Below are 21,527 nucleotides of genomic sequence, written 5' to 3' on the forward strand. Positions count from 1 at the left end.
AGATCTTTACAGTAGCCTCCCGTTCTTTTTATAAATGATTTGATCAACTTTTAAATAGATTAAAGTTACATTATTGCCAACAGGCCCCACACACTATTCATTTCTCAGTGGTATTGTTTCAAGCTGTGGGCAGACATAGGAAGACATCACCCAGTAGTTATACTTGGTTCACATTTTCAAGCTTTCATCTGCATTTATAACAGTTAGAGACTACTCTTTAGAAAAAAAAAGAAAGAAAGGTGAGATTCTGGAGAAAACGATGGCAGCCTTAACTTGCATAACTCCACCATGGATTCACCGCTGGTGAACCATGCAGCCATCCAAAACTCATGTCAGTAAAATCTTTATACTATACCATGCTCTCATGCATTCCATATTTATATGGATTTGACAGATGCGCACGCGCACACTTACACTCACTCTAGAAAGCATTCACTCATTCATTCATTCATTCAGCATCTGATTCCATTTACAGCAAAAGGGGATTAAATATAACCCTTAGTTTTCAAAGAAACAGCGAATAACTGCAGATTACAAGGTTCTACGGTGGCACAAGCCTACTGAAAACAGTCATCACAAAGTAAAAAAATAAAATGTAAATAAAAGGCAGGGGAGGCTGAACAATCCAAAACCCCAAAGATATTACCTGTAATACAGACACTAAACAAAAGAATTAATAATGGGAAGAATCTGAATAGATTAACTCAGAAGCAAGCTTTCTTTTACTAATACTGCATATCTTTTTTCATTCACTTATCTGAACACATTCTTGTCACTGGGCATTTATACATACATACTGTAGAATACCTTAGTGCTTGCAATCAGAGTGTATCCATTATAACAATGGAAACCAAGCCTGAAATATTTCAGCTACAACTGGAGGATGCCTCCACTATGATTGCTTTACAGAATGCTTAGGAACTCTACACTTCATTGAAAGATTTCACATAGCTACCATGAGGTGTCTTGGAGAAGATGTGGGAAAATAAGGATATATACTTTATGTCCATTTTTCTGTGAGACAGAATTCCTGCAGTCGCTATTAAAATGGCTAAAAGAAGATACTCATTCAAAAGAATTTTTGTTCAGTTGGGTTGCTAGGGAAACCTGAGTTGCGTACAACCAGTGAAGTTTTAAATTACACAATGAATGCATGGATCCAGACATGATCCTGCTAGGTTCTGGAAAGAAAACCCATGCTGGATTAAAGGTTTTGGCCGTTAAAAGACATTACTGTACTAGCAGAGATGTTAGCTGAAACTACACAATAAAGGGTGATGGGTTTCATAAAATACAAGGTCTTTTTTATAGAAAGTCATGGAATTACCACATGGTTTGAAAAAGCTTCTTGGGTTTAGAAATGTACGTTTTATATCTAATTACATATGAGATATTTAATTTGGGTTTTATATTTCTTTTTAAATAATTATTGCATAGTATTGGAACCATATATGTATATACATGTGTATCTGTTTTCTGGTGGAAGTCTCCTCATGAGGGAAGTTTTGGAAAGTAAAGTGAGGTATTAAACAATTGTCATAGGCAAAGTCAAATGAGCATTCGATCTGTCATACCAGGTGCTATGGACAGCTCAGCATTTTTGCCATTTTGTAGCCAAAAGTCGCTAGCAACTGTTACCAGCACAGTACACATATGTGCATGTGATTTATGAATACTGGAAAGTAAAGGAAGATATTCTCATAATGAACAAGCTATGCAACAAAACATACCTACTACCGTGCTTTGCCTTTTAGCATAATGTTATTTATATAGCACCAAAAATGTAGTGGATATGTCACAGACACATACCCATATATAGACAATGTCTCTTCCCTAAGGAGTTTACAATATGTAAACAAAAGTTAGGGAAGAGATTAGAAGCAGGTGATTAAGCAGCGATGTTTAGCTGGCATCTTGTTAACTTCAGGGTTTGATTTATTTTTTTCCTCTTCTCTTGAAAAGAAAACCAGGATTAAGAGGCCTAAGGAAAACAAAATTTTTTTAATTGTGCTAATTTAATATAGAATGTATAGATTTGTGATGACATCAAAGGATATATCTGTGTGAAATATGCAAAGAGTGCTAAAAATATAAAAAAATAATCAGTAGAAATATACATCAGATAGCTAACTATGCTATTCTCACATACACAGACTAATATTATTGAAAAGAAAATTTACCTTAGGAAGATTCAGAAGAGGAAGATGTGAAAATATATTTGATTCTTGGCCTACTCCTCCAGAATTTGCATTGTCCACAACAAGACCCTGACAGGGATTCCTATTAGAAAAACAAAGCAATAAGCTATTCAGTACTCCATTTACTTCAAAGTTCCATTTATTGTTTATAAATACCTAAGGATTGAAAGAAAGAATGAATATTAAATATCAGATTAAATGTCTAAAGCTTATTTTAAGATTCCCAAATATATACATTCTCATGTTTTCCACAACACCATCATCCCCTTTATGAGAATGTTCTCTCTCTGGGAATATTTCCTGAATTCATTAAGATTGTCTTCCATCAACCAAGATGTCAGTTTTTTCAAAGCCGCCATCACATCCCATCATGTGAATTTCTCAGCTTTATTTAAAGTTTATTTGGCACCAATTTAAATCTTTAAATCTTTAAAAATGGACTAAAGTTTGAATACATGATTTACAGAATACAATCTTTACAAACATGTTTAAAAATACTCAGAAATTTCTTCCCACACTTAATAAAAAAAATACAAGTTAACAGGAACAACAAATTCAAAGGTTAAAATTAAATTTAGTAGCAAAGTACTTTGCTGCAGTGTGACTTTCACATAATTACTACTGCTTTTAGACTATGAACTAAAGTAACATTTTTACCCTCATTTGTCAATATAAATGAAATGGATGTTGCTATATTAATAATGAATGTGATATAAGAAGAAAAATAAAGATAACATATATGAAAGGCTTCTTGCCTGGAAACTGACCTTTTCAAGTTTATTCCAGTAGCAATTTACTGGCTCCTAATTACTGTTCAATATTCCTCTCCTACTAGCACATTAATAACAATAAAAGAGGCTAGCAGCTATCACAGCTGATTTAGAGGTTCAAATTCTTTACTGTAGCAATGGAGATGGTTTTTAAAAAGGCAAAATGCCAGTCATGAGATCCTATCAGACTATTGGTAAACTACTGACAGCAGCACTACAGCAAATCGATCAACAATGCAAAAAGCTGACAAGGAAAGACAAAAATAAAGACTTGCACGACTTTGCAGTTTACAGGCTTTTGTTATGAAATTGTGCTGTCTAACTAAATTTCAACTCGTATTGTTGCAGGAAAATTCTAGTTTTTGTTTACAGGACAAGCCATCAATATGCAAGTAAATTTTGAAATATGATAGATATTCACAGCTTAAATAACCTTACCTATTACTCTTTTTAGAGACACTGGAGAAAGGAATAACTATGCCTAAAGGCACATATAGTAAACCTCTGAAGACAGTAAGGATTAAAAGTGACTTTTTTAAATGAAGATTTCTGGTCATATGAGTTGTTATTCTACACAAAGCTCATTACCAGTTATTCCAGGTTGCTATTTTTAACTAAATTATTTCTGTTACATTCAAAATCGAGTTGGGAAATAAAAACCTCTCAGGTAGCACTAATTGTCTTTTCCTCACATGCATAAAAACCTGTGTAACTCACTGGATTAGATTACAAGCAATCAGTGTTGTTTTTCATTTTAAACAACCCCCAGTAAAGCTCATTTATAAACAGGCTAGTTGCACTGTTAATTTATTAATGGGTTTAGTGTAGTATATAATGGTATCATCAATACCAAAAGCACTTCTGCTAATCTAACTAATCAGAGTTCTGGGAGCATAAAAATAACCTGACTTTAATCCACGGCAATAAAAATATGGAAAAAAGAAAACAGGCATGCAACATTTAAAAAGCCTTTCAAGATAGGAGGTTGACAAGCTTTGGAAAATCGAGTGTTATACATAATAGTTTTATAAAGCAAAACTGGCATTTAGTACTTTTGACTGTTTTAACTAAAATGAGAACTATGTTAAAGTGGAGGAGAGATGTTAGGTTGTCAAAAGGTAGTATACAGTATTTCCCTTCCCACATGCATATGTGCAGAGTTTAAAGCCAAGTTTAGGTAAAGACTACATCTATTGTTACAATCAATTAACCGAACTAAAAATCATTTTTAAAGATTCTACATGAATTTTAACATAGATTATTATATATTTTCAAAACCCATGATAAGCAGTGGCTTTAACACTTCATTTTAATACATGAATTTTCCTGTATTCATGCTGACTATATAAGTAATAATTAGTTTTTGGGGGGTGCCTTCCTGCAGTCCAACCCCCAATCTTCTGCTAGACCATTACTCCCACATCCTGCAGAGGGCATGGCAGACAGCAGAGCAGGGAATGTTCAACCTCTTTTGCAGCTAAAGTTCACCTTTTCCCACACATGAGCCATAAGAGAATTGTCAAGGAGTTTTTCTCCCTGCAAGAGTTAAGATGTTTGTTTGGCAAGCCTTAGTTGGCTCCTTGGGGGCCAACAACCCAATGCACACACCTAGAAAACCTATTAGGCTTGGCAACAGGCCTAAGAGCTAGCTGACATGGCTTGTAACCCCAAAGAGCCTCCCATGGTTTATTCATTATTTGTATTATGAAAGCAACCAGAGGCCCCCCATCAGGCTGAGGGTCCCTTCTGCCGGACAATGCACAGGTGTGAAGTACAAACACAGTCCCCTTCTCCAAAAACATTACTATCTTTTAACAGAAGGGTGGGAAGGGACGGATGAGGTAACAATTTAATAAGAAAGTTCCCTACTCTGGAGCAATAGTTACAGCTTGCCACCTGGCTAACCACGGTCAGTTGGCAGGGAATTGTAGCAGAATTGTGTGAATAATGGATTTTTTGGTTTACTGGCAATTCCAAAATAATCGGGGGGAAAAAATCATTTGGCATCAAACAAAATGTTTTCAGTCAATTTCAAGAGCTTAATGTTTTTAATGTATTAAAAATAAATGTGAAGGAAATTTCAAAATTAAAAGTCATTTCAAACTGAAAAACCAAACATTTTTATTTTTTCAGATTTTTGTTTTGTTTTTTGTTTGGGTGGGATGAGAGGGTTCTTTGATATGATCAATATGGCAAAACTGACACAAATTCATGAAACTTTTCAGGGTCACTAAATCTACTTTGGCTGACAATTTTCACCCAACTCTAGTTGCTTTCAGCCCCAAGAAACCAGTCACTTACCCCAGATCAATTAGTACCCTAAATCTTATACCACAGACAACGCCTGTAGCCAATCCTGTAATAAACTATCTTATTTCTTAGTCCCAGTTAATAAAAGTTTAGAGAGTTATTTACAGGTTAAAAGAAGCAGACATATACACACAAATGAATTGCAACCTAAATCATATGAGTGACAGAGTTGCAGTGATCTAACAATTCAAAGTGTCTTTCAGGGCAAACCCAGGGATAACCCTGGGGGAACTCTCACTTCAGTTTAGAGTCTCTGGCCCTGAAAGAGTTCAAACAGCAAAGAGATGAAAAATCTTCATGTCAACTGTTTTTATTTCCCTCTTCTTGTATTCAAACCAATGGTACGAGGCCTTCTGCATGTACTCCTCCATGGGTGGGTGGGACAATTAACAAGGCTTTTGTCCTATGTTGGTCCACTGAATTTTTGATAGTCCTTCTGATGCGCAGAGGGGATCATTCTCATGCCTTGTTCACAAGTACAGAGCAAACATTTTCAAAGTTATAAAGCGAAACTTACATATAACTACATAGCATGGGAGACAGACATTACAAGTGAAATTAGTGCCTGCAGCAACTTACAAGCATTTCATAGAGTCTAAGCGCTAAATACAGTCTTATAAAATTAATACCTATTTTGAACTAAACTAACCTAGTCGCAAGCTGGTTTGGTTTCCAGCTATGAGTTTGCCAGTTCTTAGCTATGCCTGTGACCTTGGCTTGAGCTGGCACTTGATTTACCAGCATCACATGGAGAAGATCATAGCAAAATTCGGTTGCCCGGAGAAATTCATCGCAATGGTTCAGCAATTCCATGATGGTATGCTCCCGCGCATTGTGGACAACAAGTCATCTGAACCATTCCCAGGCACCTATGGAGTCAAGCAGGGCTGTGTGTTGGCCACAACTCTCTTCAGTATGATGTTCTCTACCATGCTTACAGATGCCTTTCATGACTGTTACACAGGGATTCACATCAGATACTGGACTGATAGCCAGCTTTTCAATTTGAGGAGACTACAGGAAAAGACAAAGATACAAGAAGTGATTGTTTTTGATCTTCTCTTTGTTGATGACTGTTCCCTGAATGCCAAATCTGAGTCTGACATGCAGCGGAGTATGGACTATTTCTCTTCAGCTTGTGACAACTTTGGTCTCATAATTATCATCGAGAAGACAGAAGTGATGTACTAGTCTGCACCAAGAAACTCTTATGTACAGCCTACTATCCAGTGAATGGCCAAACCCTCCAGGCAGGGACAAGTTCACCTACCTCGGCAGTACGTACTCATGTGCAGTTCATATGAATGATGAAAACAACGTCAGAATTTCCAAAGCAAGTGTGGTCTTTGGCAGACTACGTGCAAATGTGTGGGAGCACAGAGGCAATAGTCAACAAACAAAACTGAAGGTATACAAAACCATCACGTTTCCAACTCTGACGTTGAAGTGACCTTATGCAACCTCTCTCTTGCCTTCTTTATGAAGTAAGGGCATGATAGCTCCCAGCCTCCTGAGTTACGGGTGAGTTAAAAAAAGCCGGCGCTCCGCGAACCAGCTGAGCGGCGGGGAACCAGCTGAGCAGCGGGGGAAAGCAGAGCAGCAAACAGCAGGAGTTTGCCTGGGAGTTCGCCTGCAGTGAGCCCACTGAGGCTTACACCCTAACGACTTCTCTGAGTAATTACTGCATCTCCTGAGGAAGCTCATAGTAGGAAGGTAATATGGATGGGGAGTGTTCAACTGTTGTGACCTGCACTGGATGTGCCATGTTTGTCTTTCTTCCAGAGGACAGAAGCGACTTTGTCTGTACAAAGTGCAAGCTGGTCTCAATATTGGAAGAGAAGGTTCAAGGTCTGGAGCAACAGGTATCGACCCTGCGTTGCATAGGAGAAACTGAAGATTTCCTGGACAGACGTCAGGATATGCTTCTACAGGCACAAGGTTCTGAAGATTCAGAGCAGGCTGCGCAGCACGGACAGGAGGACAGTGAAGAAATCTGGCAACATGTGACCTCCAGAAGAAGAAGGGGGAACGTCCATGTACCAGCAACGCGAACACAGGTAAGTAACCGTTTTCATGTTCTCTCCACAGGTACCATTGCAGGGAGTGGCCCAGATGATACGTCTGGGGGAAGGGAGCAGAAGGAGACTCCACCAGTTGAAAGGCATGAGATGCCCTGTGCTAAGGTTGGGGGTTCCACGACCACAACTCCCAAGAGAAGGAGGCAGGTTGTGGTGGTCAGGGACTCTCTCCTCAGGGGGACTGAGTCATCTATCTGCCGCCCTGACCGGGAAAACAGAGAAGTCTGCTGCTTGCCAGGGGCTAAGATTCGCGATGTGATGGAGAGTCTGCCAAGACTCATCAAGCCCTCGGACCACTACCCCTTCCTGCTTTTCCATGTGGGCACCAATGATACTGCCAAGAATGACCTTGAGCGGATCACTGCAGACTACGTGGCTCTAGGAAGGAGGATAAACGAGTATGAGGCGCAAGTGGTGTTCTCGTCCATCCTCCCCGTGGAAGGAAAAGACCGGGGTACGGATCGTCGAATCGTGGAAGCCAATGAATGGCTACGCAGGTGGTGTCGGAGGGAAGGCTTTGGATTCTTCGACCATGGGATGGTGTTCCAAGAAGGAGGAGTGCTAGGCAGAGACGGGCTCCACTTAACGAAGAGAGGGAAGAGCATCTTCGCGAGCAGGCTAGCTAACCTAGTGAGGAGGGCTTTAAACTAGGTTCACTGGGGGAAGGAGACCAAAGCCCTGAGGTAAGTGGGGAAGCGGGATACCCGGAGGAAGCACGAGCAGGAGTGTGTGAGAGGGGAGGGCTCCTGCCTCATACTGAGAACAAGGGGTTATCAGTGGGTTATCTCAAGTGCCTATATACAAATGCACAAAGCCTGGGAAACAAGCAGGGAGAACTGGAGGTCCTGGCAAAGTCAGAGAATTATGATGTGATTGGAATAACGGAGACTTGGTGGGATAACTCGCATGACTGGAGTACTGTCATGGATGGGTATAATCTGTTCAGGAAGGATAGGGAGGCCAGAAAAGGTGGGGGAGTTGCACTGTATGTAAGGAAGCAGTATGACTGCTCAGAGCTCAAGTATGAAACTGCAGAAAAACCTGAGAGTTTCTGGATTAAGTTTAGAAGCCTGAGCAACAAGGGTGATGTCGTGGTGGGAGTCTGCTATAGACCACCGGACCAGGGGGATGAGGTGGACGAGGCTTTCTTCTGGCAAGTCGCAGAAGCTACTAGATTGCACGCCCTGGTTCTAATGGGTGACTTCAATCATCCTGATATCTGCTGGGAGAGCAATACAGCGGTGCACAGACAATCCAGGAAGTTTTTGGAAACTGTAGGGGACAATTTCCTGGTGCAAGTGCTGGAGGAACCAACTAGGGGTGGAGCTCTTCTTGACCTGCTGTTCACAAACCAGGAAGAATTAGTAGGGGAAGCAAAAGTGGATGGGAACCTGGGAGGCAGTGACCATGAGATGGTCGAGTTCAGGATCCTAACACAAAGAAGAAAGGAAAGCAGCAGAATACGGACCCTGGACTTCACAAAAGCAGACTTTGACTCCCTCAGGGAACTGATGGGCAAGATCCCCTGGGAGAATATCATGAGGGGGAAAGGAGTCCAGGAGAGCTGGCTGTATTTTAAAGAATCCTTATTGAGGTTACAGGGACAAACCATCCCGATGTGTCGAAAGAATAGTAAATATGGCAGGCGACCAGCTTGGCTTAACAGTGAAATCCTTGCTGATCTTAAACACAAAAAAGAGGCTTACAAGAAGTGGAAGATTGGACAAATGACCAGGGATGAGTATATAAATATTGCTCGGTCATGTGGGAATGGAATCAGAAAGGCTAAATCACACCTGGAGCTGCAGCTAGCGAGGGATGTTAAGAGTAACAAGAAGGGTTTCTTCAGGTATGTTGGCAATAAGAAGAAAACCAAGGAAAGTGTGGGCCCCTTACTAAATGAGGGAGGCAACCTCGTGACAGAGGATGTGGAAAAAGCTAACATACTCAATGCTTTTTTTGCCTCTGTCTTCACGAACAAGGTCAGCTCCCAGACTACTGCACTGGGCAGCACAGCATGGGGAGGAGGTGGCCAGCCCTCTCTGAAGGAAGAAGTGGTTCGGGACTACTTAGAAAAACTGGACGTGCACAAATCCATGGGGCCGGATGCGTTGCATCCGAGAGTGCTAAAGGAATTGGCGGATGTGATTGCAGAGTCATTGGCCATTATCTTTGAAAACTCATGGCGATCAGGGGAAGTCCCAGAAGATTGGAAAAAGGCTAATGTAGTGCCCATCTTTAAAAAAGGGAAGAAGGATGATCCTGGGAACTACAGGCCGGTCAGCCTCACCTCAGTCCCCGGAAAAATCATGAAGCATGTCCTCAAGGAATCAATTCTGAAGCACTTAGATGAGAGGAAAGTGATCAGGAACAGTCAGCATGGATTCACCAAAGGAAAGTCATGCCTGACTAATCTAATTGCCTTCTATGATGAGATAACTGGTTCTGTGAATGAAGGAAAAGCAGTGGACGTGTTATTCCTCGACTTTAGCAAAGCTTTTGACATGGTCTCCCACAGTATTCTTGTCAGCAAGTTAAAGAAGTATGGGCTGGATGGATGCACTACAAGGTGAGTAGAAAGTTGGCTAGATTGTCGGGCTCAGCGGGTAGTGATCAATGGCTCCATGTCTAGTTGGCAGCCGGTATCTAGCGAAGTGCCCAAAGGGTCGGTCCTGGGGCTGGTTTTGTTCAATATCTTCATTAATGATCTGGAGGATGGTGTGGATTGCACCCTCAGCAAGTTTGCGGATGACACTAAACTGGGAGGAGTGGTAGATACGCTGGAGGGTAGGGATAGGATATAGAGGGACCTAGACAAATTGGAGGATTGGGCCAAAAGAAATCTGATGAGGTTCAACAAGGACAAGTGCAGAGTCCTGCACTTAGGACGGAAGAATCCAATGCACCGCTACAGACTAGGGACCGAATGGCTAGGCAGCAGTTCTGCAGAGAAGGACCTAGGGGTGACAGTGGACGAGAAGCTGGATATGAGTCAACAATGTGCCCTTGTTGCCAAGAAGGCCAATGGCATTTTGGGATGTATAAGTACGGACATTGCCAGCAGATCGAGGGACGTGATCGTTCCCCTCTATTCGACATTGGTGAGGCCTCATCTGGAGTACTGTATCCAGTTTTGGGCTCCACACTACAAGAAGGATGTGGATAAATTGGAGAGAGTCCAGCGACGGGCAACAAAAATGATTAGGGGACTGGAACACATGAGTTATGAGGAGAGGCTGAGGGAACTAGGATTGTTTAGTCTACGGAAGAGAAGAATGAGGGGGGATTTGATAGCTGCTTTTAACTACCTGAAAGGTGGATCCGAAGAGGATGGATCTAGACTATTCTCAGTGATAGCAGATGACAGGACAAGGAGTAATGGTCTCAAGTTGCAGTGAAGGAGGTTAAGGTTGGATATTAGGAAAAACTTTTTCACTAGGAGGGTGGTGAAACACTGGAATGCATTACCTAGGGAGGTGGTGGAATCCCCTTCCTTAGAAGTTTTTAAGGTCAGGCTTGACAAAGCCCTGGCTGGGATGATTTAGTTGGGATTGGTCCTGCTCTGGGCAGGGGATTGGACTAGATGGCCTCCAGAGGTCCCTTCCAACTCTGTTATTCTATGATTCTATGATAGGCCTTGGTCAGCAATAATATGAACTGCACAGAAAGAAAGATGTGCAACCAGAAACCATGATCTCCAGGCTCCTAAACCAGTGAAGCTTCCCATAGGCCAAAGGGTATTCTGCACATGATGTCTCCCTTTCTCATGACTGACGTACTTTTGTGGGCAGGTATGACAGGACTACCAGATGTGTGACATTATGCAGGTCTGACAGTAGAGTCAATGAGATGAAAATCTATGTACACTGAGTCCCCCTCCTGGCAGCCCAGGGCTCTTTTAAATCGAGGTACAGACACAAACTGATGCATCTTATAACTGAGGAGAATGAGAGACTATAACTTTGCACTTTAGGTCTGTAGCCTTTTGGGACTGTAATTTAGAAACTCACTGGCCATTTTCTTGTAGGCATTATGGTTCATGACAAATTAAATAAAAAAATGTGTTATATTAAAAAGCAGTGATGGTGAGTTAGCTGATCAGTTTGCAGATTAACTGTGGGTTATTAACTTGTGGAGATTAACTGTGGGTTATTTTTCTTTTCATTATTGGGTTTATTTTTGGTTTTTAATGTTTTGGGTATGGAATTAGGTGTAACCTCTTCCTGTAGTGCAACAGCCAAAAGATCCCTCTTCTAGTACAGCTCAGACATGGTTAGAAGTAACTAGGGAGCAGACAGAAGGCTGATTCTAGCAGCAGGCACTAGGCCAGGAAGTTTTAACGCTTGTTTGTGCTGTAAATTAGCAAATAACTCCCCAAGTGTGCAAGCACAGGGGTAGAGGGAGGGAAGAGAGACATAGATGGCTTTTTTCTTTTGCCCCTTTTAAATCCGTATTTTTTATATATAACCTTGCCTCTTCAATGAAATATTCTGATCTGTCATTTCTATTATTTCTATTGTGTTAACTTCACAATTGAAGTACCTGTGTGCTGTAGGCACACAATGAAATTACAGTAAACTGCTTTTACCACTACTTATATTTATTGGCCCAGCCAAGCGATGATGTCATAATAATACCTTATCTAACCCCTCCAGCATATAGTGTAAGAAATATATTTGGGTTGAGAGCAGTGACAGATTAGCCACTGGGTCAACAGGGCCCATGCCCAGGGGCCTTGGACAATTGGAGGGCCCTGGAAAAATGGGCACCCCTGCACCCTGCTCGGTGCTCCTGCCAGGGATTGGGGGAAGCCCCTGTACCCCGACAGGAGCGCATGATGGGGGGCGGGGCAGGGAAGCCCCCGCACCCTGACCCCATTTCCCTGGCAGGAATACCAGGGGGAGGGCAGAAGAGGGGGGACTGCAGGTGGAAGGAGTGAGGACGGGCCCCCACTTGCACTGGCCCAGGGCCCCGCAAAACCGTAATCCTCCTTTGGCTGAGAGATAACATACTTTAACCCAAACATACCAATATTACTTTAGCCTTGTCTGCAATGATCTTCAGCTAGCCTTATCCAATACATAATCTCATGCAGACACCAGGTCATTCAATCTACTGCACTAGCATGAGAGTAGAAACTAAAATGTAGAGTACACTGAGCCCTCCGATTTACAAGCCTTCTCCCCACATCATCATATACATCTTGAACAGAAGACGTGACACAATAGAACCCTACATGAAAGTGTCCTTGGAGCAGATGAACAATTGCTGAAAACCACCACCTGAGGCTTCTCACAATGAAGAGGTCAGGATCCTAGTTAGAGAATATTCTCTTGTGAAATGTAAATGACATCCCTTTCATCTGACCCATCCGAATGTACCTTCAGTAGCACCAAGCGTAGCAAAACTTCGTATCCAAGCCCTTATTCACAATGGCGAGCATCTACTCACTCAAGTAGTTACATTAAGTTCCATAAGTTTATTCACACAGATTTCTCCCCAGGTTGAGAAAGGGCTTCACAGATTGGCCCACTGTGATTTTATAGTAAGGTAAAAGAATAATATATGAATCTTCTGAAACCACAAATGCTATTTTGCACAGACTCTCAGTAAAACTGGATATTCACCTGAAAAGATCAGCCCAAAATGATACATACATAACCAGAGTATATGACAACCTACAGGCTTCAAAACCTGAAACCACAATGCTAGCAGCACAAGGGTCTAGCTTACAGTAAAAACTGGGTAATTTAGATAATAGAAACAAACATAACAAACATGGTTTTAAACAACATTTAAACAAACATAAACAAACATGGTTCTAGACTATTCTCAGTGGTAGAAGAGGACAGGACAAGGAGTAATGGTCTCAAGTTGCAGTGGGGGAGGTTTAGGTTGGATATTAGGAAAAACTTTTTCACTAGGAGGGTGGTGAAACACTGGAATGCGTTACCTAGGGAGGTGGTAGAATTTCCTTCCTTAGAAGTTTTTAAGGTCAGGCTTGACAAAGCCCTGGCTGGGATGATTTAATTGGGGATTGGTCCTGCTTTGAGCAGGCGGTTGGACTAGATGACCTCCTGATGTCCCTTCCAACCCTGATATTCTATGATTCTATGATAAAATTTAGCTGTTTGTGGGCTTTTGGGAGGGCGGGGGGCATGTCCTAAAAGCTTAACCCCCCATCATTTGAATTAAAATAGCTTTTGCAGACACCTCATGGGATGCTAGAGAACAATAAAATAATCACTGAAAGGGTCCATAGCTCCAAAGCCAGCACCTGAAGGCAAATAATGAGTTATTACTGCTAACACTTTTAATTGTTAGAATAGAATTAACATCCTAAGGACCTACACAGAGCAAAGGGGATGCTGAGTTCCAGGGCCAGAAGAGAATGATTAATTACTTTTTCATGGACCATGCCGGATACTGCTGAGACTATGCTCCTGCATTAAGGGCATTGTAAGATTCAGCCTGAGAGCCTAAAAGTCCATCTTCAGAACCAGACAGACAACATTTTTGGAGTGATTTTTGAGTATTATGTAAGTATACAATGCAAAAGAGAGAGGAAGTAGTTTCTCCCACTCATATTATTATTGCCCCTTCTTCTGACACTAGTGTCCTGTTTCGGACAACAGTCTTTGCCAAGCAGTAGTAAAATTCTGGGGCTTTGCAAATCATCTTCCTAGCGGAGGAGAAGTCAGTACACACAGTCTAGGTGGATTCTAAGGGTATGTCTACACTACGAAATTAGGTCAAATGTATAGAAGTCTTTTTTTTAGAAATTGTTTTTAATATAGTCGATTGTGTGTGTCCCCACAAAAAATGCTCTAAGTGCATTAACTCAGCGGACTGCTTCCACAGTACCGAGGCTAGCATTGACTTCCGGAGTGTTGCACTGTGGGTAGCTATCCCACAGTTCCTGCAGTCTCAGCCGCCCATTAGAATTCTAGGTTCAGATCCCAATGCCTGATGGGGCAAAAAAACATTGTCGCGGGTGGTTCTGGGTACGTCGTCAGGCCCTCCCTCGCTCCCTTCCTCTGTGAAGGCAATGGCAGACAATCGTTTCGCGCATTTTTTCCTGAGTTACCTGTGCAGACACCATATCACGGCAAGCATGGAGCCCGCTCAGCTCATTGTCACCATATGTCTCCTGGGTGCTGGCAGACGGGGTACTGCATTGCTACACAGCAGCAGCAACCCATTGCCTTGTGGCAGCAGACAGTGCAATAGGCCTGAACACCATCGTCATTGTGTCCGAGGTGTTCTTGGCCGCCTCTGTAAGTTCGGTCAGGAGCGCCTGGGCAGACATGGGCGCAGGGACTAAATTAGGAGTGACTCAACCGGTCATTCGCTTTACTCCTGCAGGCAGTCCTATTGTACCATCTTATGGTGAGCAGGCAGGAGATGAGGATGGCTAGCAGTCCTATTGCACCATCTTCTGCCGAGCAGCCAGGAGATGGGGATGGCTTGCAGTCCTTCTGCACCGACTGCTGCCAGCCAAAGATGTAAAAGATAGATGGAGTGGATCAAAATAAGAAATAGACCAGATTTGTTTTGTATTCATTTGCTTCCCCCCTCCCTCCCTGCCTCCCTCCGTGAAATCAATGGCCGACAATCGTTTTGGTGAGGTCTGTCAGGGGCACCGTGAAAACTTTAATGGAGATTCAGTCCTGCCTGAAATACCAGAGGGAGGGATAGCTTACTGGGTTGAGCATTGGCCTGCTAAACCCTGGGTTTTGAGTTCAATCCTTGAGGGGACCATTCTGTGTGACAGTTGTTTTTGTTTCTCCTTGATGTAAAGCCACCCCCTTTGTTGATTTTAATTCCCTGTAAGCCATGTCGTCAGTCGCCCCTCCCTCCGTCAGAGCAACGGCAGACAATCGTTCTGCGCCTTTTTTCTGTGCAGACGTCATACCACGGCAAGCATGGAGCCCGCTCAGATCACTTTGGCAATTAGGAGCACATTAAACACCATGCACATTATCCAGCAGTATATGCAGCACCAGAACCTGGCAAAGCAAAACCGGGCAAGTAGGCGATGTCAGCGCGGTGACAAGAGTGATGAGGACATGGACACAGGCTTCTCTCAAAGCATGGGCCCTGGCAATGTGGGCATCATGGTGCTAATGGGGCAGGTTCATGCCGTGGAACACCGATTCTGAGCTTGGGAAAGAAGCACAGACTGGTGGGACCGCATAGCGTTGCGGGTCTGGGACAATTCCAAGTGGCTGGAAACTTTCGCATGCATAAGGGCACTTTCATGGAACTTTGTGACTTGCTTTCCCCTGCCGTGAGGCGCAAGAATACCAAGATGAGAGCAGCCCTCACAGTTGAAAAGCGACTGGCGATAGCCCTGTGGAAGCTTGCAAAGCCAGACAGTTACCGGTCAGTCGGGAATCAATTTGGAGTGGGCAAATCTACTGTGCAGGCTGCTGTGATGCAAGTAGCCCACGCAATCAAAGATCTGCTGATATCTAGGGTAGTGACCCTGGGAAATGTGAAGGTCATAGTGGATGGCTTTGCTGCAATGGGATTCCCAAACTCTGGTGGGGCCATAGACGGAACCTATATCCCTATCTTGGCACCGGAGCACCAAGCCGGCGAGTACATAAACCGCAAGGGGTACTTTTCAATAGTGCTGCAAGCACTGGTTGATCACAAGGGACATCTCACCAACATCAACGTGGGATGGCCGGGAAAGGTACATGACACTCGCATCTTCAGGAACTCTGGTCTGTTTCAAAAGCTACAGGAAGGGACTTCATTCCCAGACCAGAAAATAACTGTTGGGGACGTTGAAATGCCTATATGTATGTTTGGGGACCCAGCCTACCACTTCATGCCATGGCTCATGAAGCCATACACAGGCAGCCTGGACAGTAGTCAGGAGCTGTTCAACTACAGGCTGAGCAAGAGCAGAATGATGGTAGAATGTAATTTGGATGTTTAAAAGCACGCTGGCACAGTTTACTGACTTGGTTAGACCTCAGTGAAACCAATATTCCCACTGTTATTACTGCTTGCTGTTTGCTCCACAATATCTGTGAGAGTAAGGGGGAGACATTTATGATGGGGTGGGAGGTTGAGGCAAATCGCCTGGCCGCTGGTTACGCGCAGCCAGACACCAGGGTGGTTAGAAGAGCACAGGAGGGCGCGGTGCGCATCAGAGAAGCTTTGGAAACCAGTTTCATGACTGGACAGGTTACGGTGTGAAAGTTTTGTTTGTTTCTCCATGATGAAACTCACCGCCCCTTGGTTCACTCTACTTCCCTGTAAGCTAACCACCCTCCCCTCCTCCCTTCGATCACTGCTTGCAGAGCCAATAAAGTCATTGTTGCTTCACATTCATGCATTCTTTATTAATTCATCACACAAATAGGGGGATAACTGCCAAAGTAGCCCGGGAGGGGTGGTGGAGGAGAGAAGCACCGGGAGGGGTGGTGGAGGAGGGAAGGACAAGGCCACACAACACTTTAAAAGTTTAAAGTTTTAAAACTTATTGAATGCCAACCTTCTGTTGCTTGGGCAATCCTCTGGGATGGACTGGCTGGGAGGCCGGAGGCCCCCCTCACCGCATTCTTGGGCGTCTGGGTGAGGAGGTTATGGAACTTGGGGAAGAGGGCGGTTGGTTACACAGGGGCTGTAGCGGCGGTCTGTGCTCCTGCTGCCTTTCCTGCACCTCAACCATATGCTGGAGCATATTAGTTTGATCCTCCAGCAGCCTCAGCATTGAATCCTGCCTCCTCTCATCACGCTGCTGCCACCTTTCAGCTTCAGCCCTCTCTTCAGTCTGCCACTTACTCTCTTCAGCCCGCCACCTCTCCTCCCGGTCATTTTGTGTTTTCCTGCACTCTGGCATTATTTGCCTCCACGCATTCGTCTGTGCTCTGTCAGTGTGGGAGGACAGCATGAGCTCAGAGAACATTTCATCACGAGTGCGTTTTTTTTTCTTTCTAATCTTCACTAGTCTCTGGGAAGGAGAAGATCCTGTGATCATTGAAACACATGCAGCTGGTGGAGGAAAAAAAAGGGACAGCGGTATTTAAAAAGACACATTTTATAAAACAGTGGCTACACTCTTTCAGGGTAAACCTTGCTGTTAACGTTACATACATAGCACATGTGCTTTCGTTACAAGGTCATATTTTGCCTCCCCCCACCGCATGGCTACCCCCTCAACCCTCCACCCTCCCCGTGGCTAACAGAGGGGAACATTTCTGCTCAGCTACAAGCAAACAGCCCAACAGGAATGGGCACCTCTGAATGTCCCCTTAAGAAAAGCACCCTATTTCAACCACGTGACCATGAATGATGTCACTCTCATGAAGATAACACAGAGAGATAAAGAACATGTTGTTTGAACAACAAACATACACTGCAATGCTTTGTTCTACAATGATTCCCGAGTACGTGCTACTGGCCTGGAGTGGTAAAGTGTCCTACCATGAAGGACGCAATAAGGCTGCCCTCCCCAGAAACCTTTTGCAAAGGCTTTGAGAGTACATCCAGGAGAGCCGTGAATGCCAGGGCAAATTAATCATTAAACATGTTTGCTTTAAACCATATATACTATTTTAAAAGGTACACTTACCAGAGGTCCCTTCTCCACCTGGTAGGTCTGGGAGGCAGCCTTGGGTGGGTTCGGGGCGGCGGGGGGTTCTGGCTCCAGGTCCAGGGTGAGAAACAGTTCCTGGCTGTCGGGAAAACCGGTTTCTCCACTAGTTTGCTGTGAACTATCTTCCTTGTCCCCAAAACCTGCTTCCATGTTGCCTCCATCTCCATTGAAGGAGTCAAACAACACGGCTGGGGTAGTGGTGGCTGAACCCCCTAAAATGGCATGCAGCTCATCATAGAAGCAGCATGTTTGGGGCTCTGACCCAGAGTGGCTGTTTGCCTCTCTGGTCGGCTTGCCTCAGCTCCTTAAGTTTCACACGGCACTGCTTCGGGTCCCTGTTATAGCCTCTATCCTTCATGCCCTGGGAAATTTTGACAAATGTTTTGGCATTTTGAAAACTGGAACGGAGTTCTGATAGCACGGATTCCTCTCCCCATACAGCGATCAGATCCCGTACCTCCAGTTCGGTCCATGCTGGAGCACTTTTGCTATTCTGGGACTCAGTCATGGTCACCACTGCTGATGAGCTCTGCACTCACCTGCAGCTTGCCACGCTGGCTAAACAGGAAATTGAAATTCAAAAGTTCGCGGGCCTTTTCCTGTCTACCTGGCCAGTGCATCTGAGTTGAGAGTGCTGTCCAGAGCGGTCACAACGGAGCACTCTGGGATAGCTCCTGGAGGCCAATACTGTCTAATTGTGTCTACAGAACCCCAAATTCGATCTGGCAAGGCCGATTTCAGCACTAATCCCCTTGTCGGGGGTGGAGTAAGGAAATGAATTTTAAGAGCCCTTTAAATCGAAAAAAAGGGCTTCGTTGTGTGGACGAGTGCAGGGTTAAATCGATTTAACGCTGCTAAATTCGACCTCAACTCCTAGTGTAGACCAGGGCTAAGTGTAATTTGCTTTATTTAGATACAGACACCACTAGTCTCTGGAACAGAGTCCTGGAACAGAGACAATCATAAAGAGCATGCAGGTAATCCCTTTCTTCCAGAAATTTCAACTCACAAACCAGTAGACTGTTTGCAGAGAGTTTCTCTGTTCCACTAATTGTCTCCAAATATAGTGAATAAAGCAGAGAGCAAACTTTGCTATCAGTCACAGCTGCACTCCAATGAATACTGAACCAAACAAACAACAATTCAGCATTCTTCAAATACTAGAGATTTGCTCACATACTAAGAAAAATAACTTAAGACAATGTGTAACAGCACCATCTGGTGCCTCCTGCCATAACATTATATATTTAACATTTCTACAAAGTGTTGTAAGAAAAGACAGACAGCAAGAAGAGAAAGAGAGAGGAAGAAGTTAGTGAATGAGAGATAACATAGGGTATCCAGAGGAAAGGAAAACATTCAACCTAAGGTTTCAGAGTAGCAGCCGTGTTAGTCTGTATCCGCAAAAAGAACAGGAGTACTTGTGGCACCTTAGAGACGAAGAAATTTTTTAGAGCATAAGCTTTCATGGGCTACAGCCCACTTCATCGGATGCATAAAATGGAACATATAGTAAGAAGATATATATATATATACATATAGATAAGTTGGAAGTTGCCATACATCAAACTGTGAGAGGCTAATTAGTTAAGATGAGCTATTATCAGCCGGAGAAAAAAACTTTTGTAGTGATAATCAAGATGGCCCATTTAGACAGTTCACAAGAAGGTGTGAGGATACTTAATTTAGGGAAATAGATTCAATACGTGTTATGACCCAGCCACTCCCAGTCTCTATTCAAACCCAAGTTAATGGCATCTAGTTTGCATATTAACTCAAGCTCACCCAAGAGCAGACTACACATTTTTGAAAGCAGTAGATGCTCTAGAAGTTCAAAAAACACAAACTTGTTTGACAGGAGTTCTTTACTGAGGTAAGATAATGGAAACTTGATCCTCTGATATAGGATATGCAAGGAATTCCTGCTCTCCTCCTTACCAGTGCTTGTGGGCAAACTATTAAGCAGAAGTAGATAAACACAAAGAAAGTGGCCTGTGTCAACTGCATCCTGTGCCAACAGAATTTTATCAATAAGAAGAGTATTATTGGCTCATTTGTAAAGTAACTTGCATTTGTATTAACAACTCTACTGCACAAACATATAATAGTAACAGAAATAACATTAAAAAGAAACATTTTCCAAACAAACTTTAAAAAAATAGAAAGCATAATTCATGCATCAGATATGCATGCACATTTTGTATGAGTGTTCCATCAAGTAAGTTGTCCGGCTATACCACAAGGACAGGAGACATTACATATGGTTTTAATCAGGCCACAACTTTATTATTAGATGTCTTGGACTACCCAGCAGATAAAAGTGTACAGTGCAAGTAACCCCATGTTCATTTAATAACTTCTTGGGGGGCTTCCACAAGCCCTTACCCCCATCTTTTTCTATCCAGGTCTCCCCGCCAACCCATTCCTGGGACTTAGCCCACTTTAACGTGATGGTGATAAGAAAGGGGGGTTGGATCTCTGCAGTACCAATCACAGGAGTCCCCGAAGCTTCCCCCGCCATTCTGTTCCTTTAACCAACTTTTCCTTTCAAGTCCTTTACCAGGCCATTTTTATCCAATCACTATATACCTTCCCTATGGAGTACCCGCACTGGACATCCACCCCACTTATATAATGAGTTGCAACACATAGCCTACCTCCCTTCATGCCACACATGAACAAAGCCCTCCCTGATCCCACTGTGGGAAAGGCAAAAAAAAAAAACCCCAACTCCACCTAGGTCAAACTGGTGGTAAGGGAAAAATTCCATCCCCCCACTTAAAGGTGCAGTGTGATCATACTAGCAATGTGAATTTCAAAATCTAAGCACGTGAATAAAGACTATTAAGAATAAAGAAAATTATCAAGAATTTGCTCAATAACGATTAAGAGAGGGACAGAGGGAATTGTTGTAATGAAAACATGAAAAGCAGCATATTGCTGGGGAGGGAGTGTTAAGTTTCATTTAGTATGTAATGATTGTGTTTTTAGGTGAGGTAAAAAGTGTTGTGTGTGTATATGACAGAACTATAAAGTGCTCATTTACTTAATTTCAAACTTTTCAATAACTTATTGCCAGAATATCTTTTCTCACTGTATGAAATATTCAAACTTTATACAGTAAATTCAACAGAGAATTCAATATAAATTTCAAGTCATTTTTATTTTCATTTATTTCTGTGTCCATCCAATGACTTTTCATTTTTGCATTTTCACTGAAAAAATATTATGTAATTTAGTGAGAATTTAACTGTTAATTGTTGTGTACTGTACTTTGCTTTTCTCTAATACCCTAGGTAGGATACAGAAAGATTGAAAAATATCTAGGTCCTTTACAAATTCCAACTCCTCTTTGCCTTTCATGGATTCATGTAGAGGCCTATAATCCCTACATTATTTCTCATTGACTTGTTCAAGGCTCTTGAATTTATCTCCTTGATATTTTGTATTCTTAAGTAGTCCAGAGTCTTGCTCTCTAGCTTCTTATTATAATCCTTCAAGTCACTAATTCGCTCTCATCTTCAGCCTGTTGCATTGACATTTTTTAAAGTTGTTT

General features: G+C 42.9%; 1 long non-coding RNA gene across 5 annotated transcripts in view; it reads right to left on the reverse strand.

Annotated features, from left to right (window-relative positions):
• Positions 1–21,527, reverse strand: part of LOC140904999 (uncharacterized) — a 240,794-nt gene that overhangs the window by 78,654 nt on the left and 140,613 nt on the right. For all 5 annotated transcript variants that reach the window (XR_012156703.1, XR_012156702.1, XR_012156699.1 and 2 more), the window contains one exon: positions 2,181–2,280. This is a non-coding gene — a long non-coding RNA (uncharacterized lncRNA). The remainder of the gene's footprint in view (positions 1–2,180; positions 2,281–21,527) is intronic.

The sequence above is a fragment of the Lepidochelys kempii genome, chromosome 1 (assembly GCF_965140265.1).
Source record: "Lepidochelys kempii isolate rLepKem1 chromosome 1, rLepKem1.hap2, whole genome shotgun sequence".
Lineage (NCBI taxonomy): Eukaryota > Metazoa > Chordata > Testudines > Cheloniidae > Lepidochelys > Lepidochelys kempii.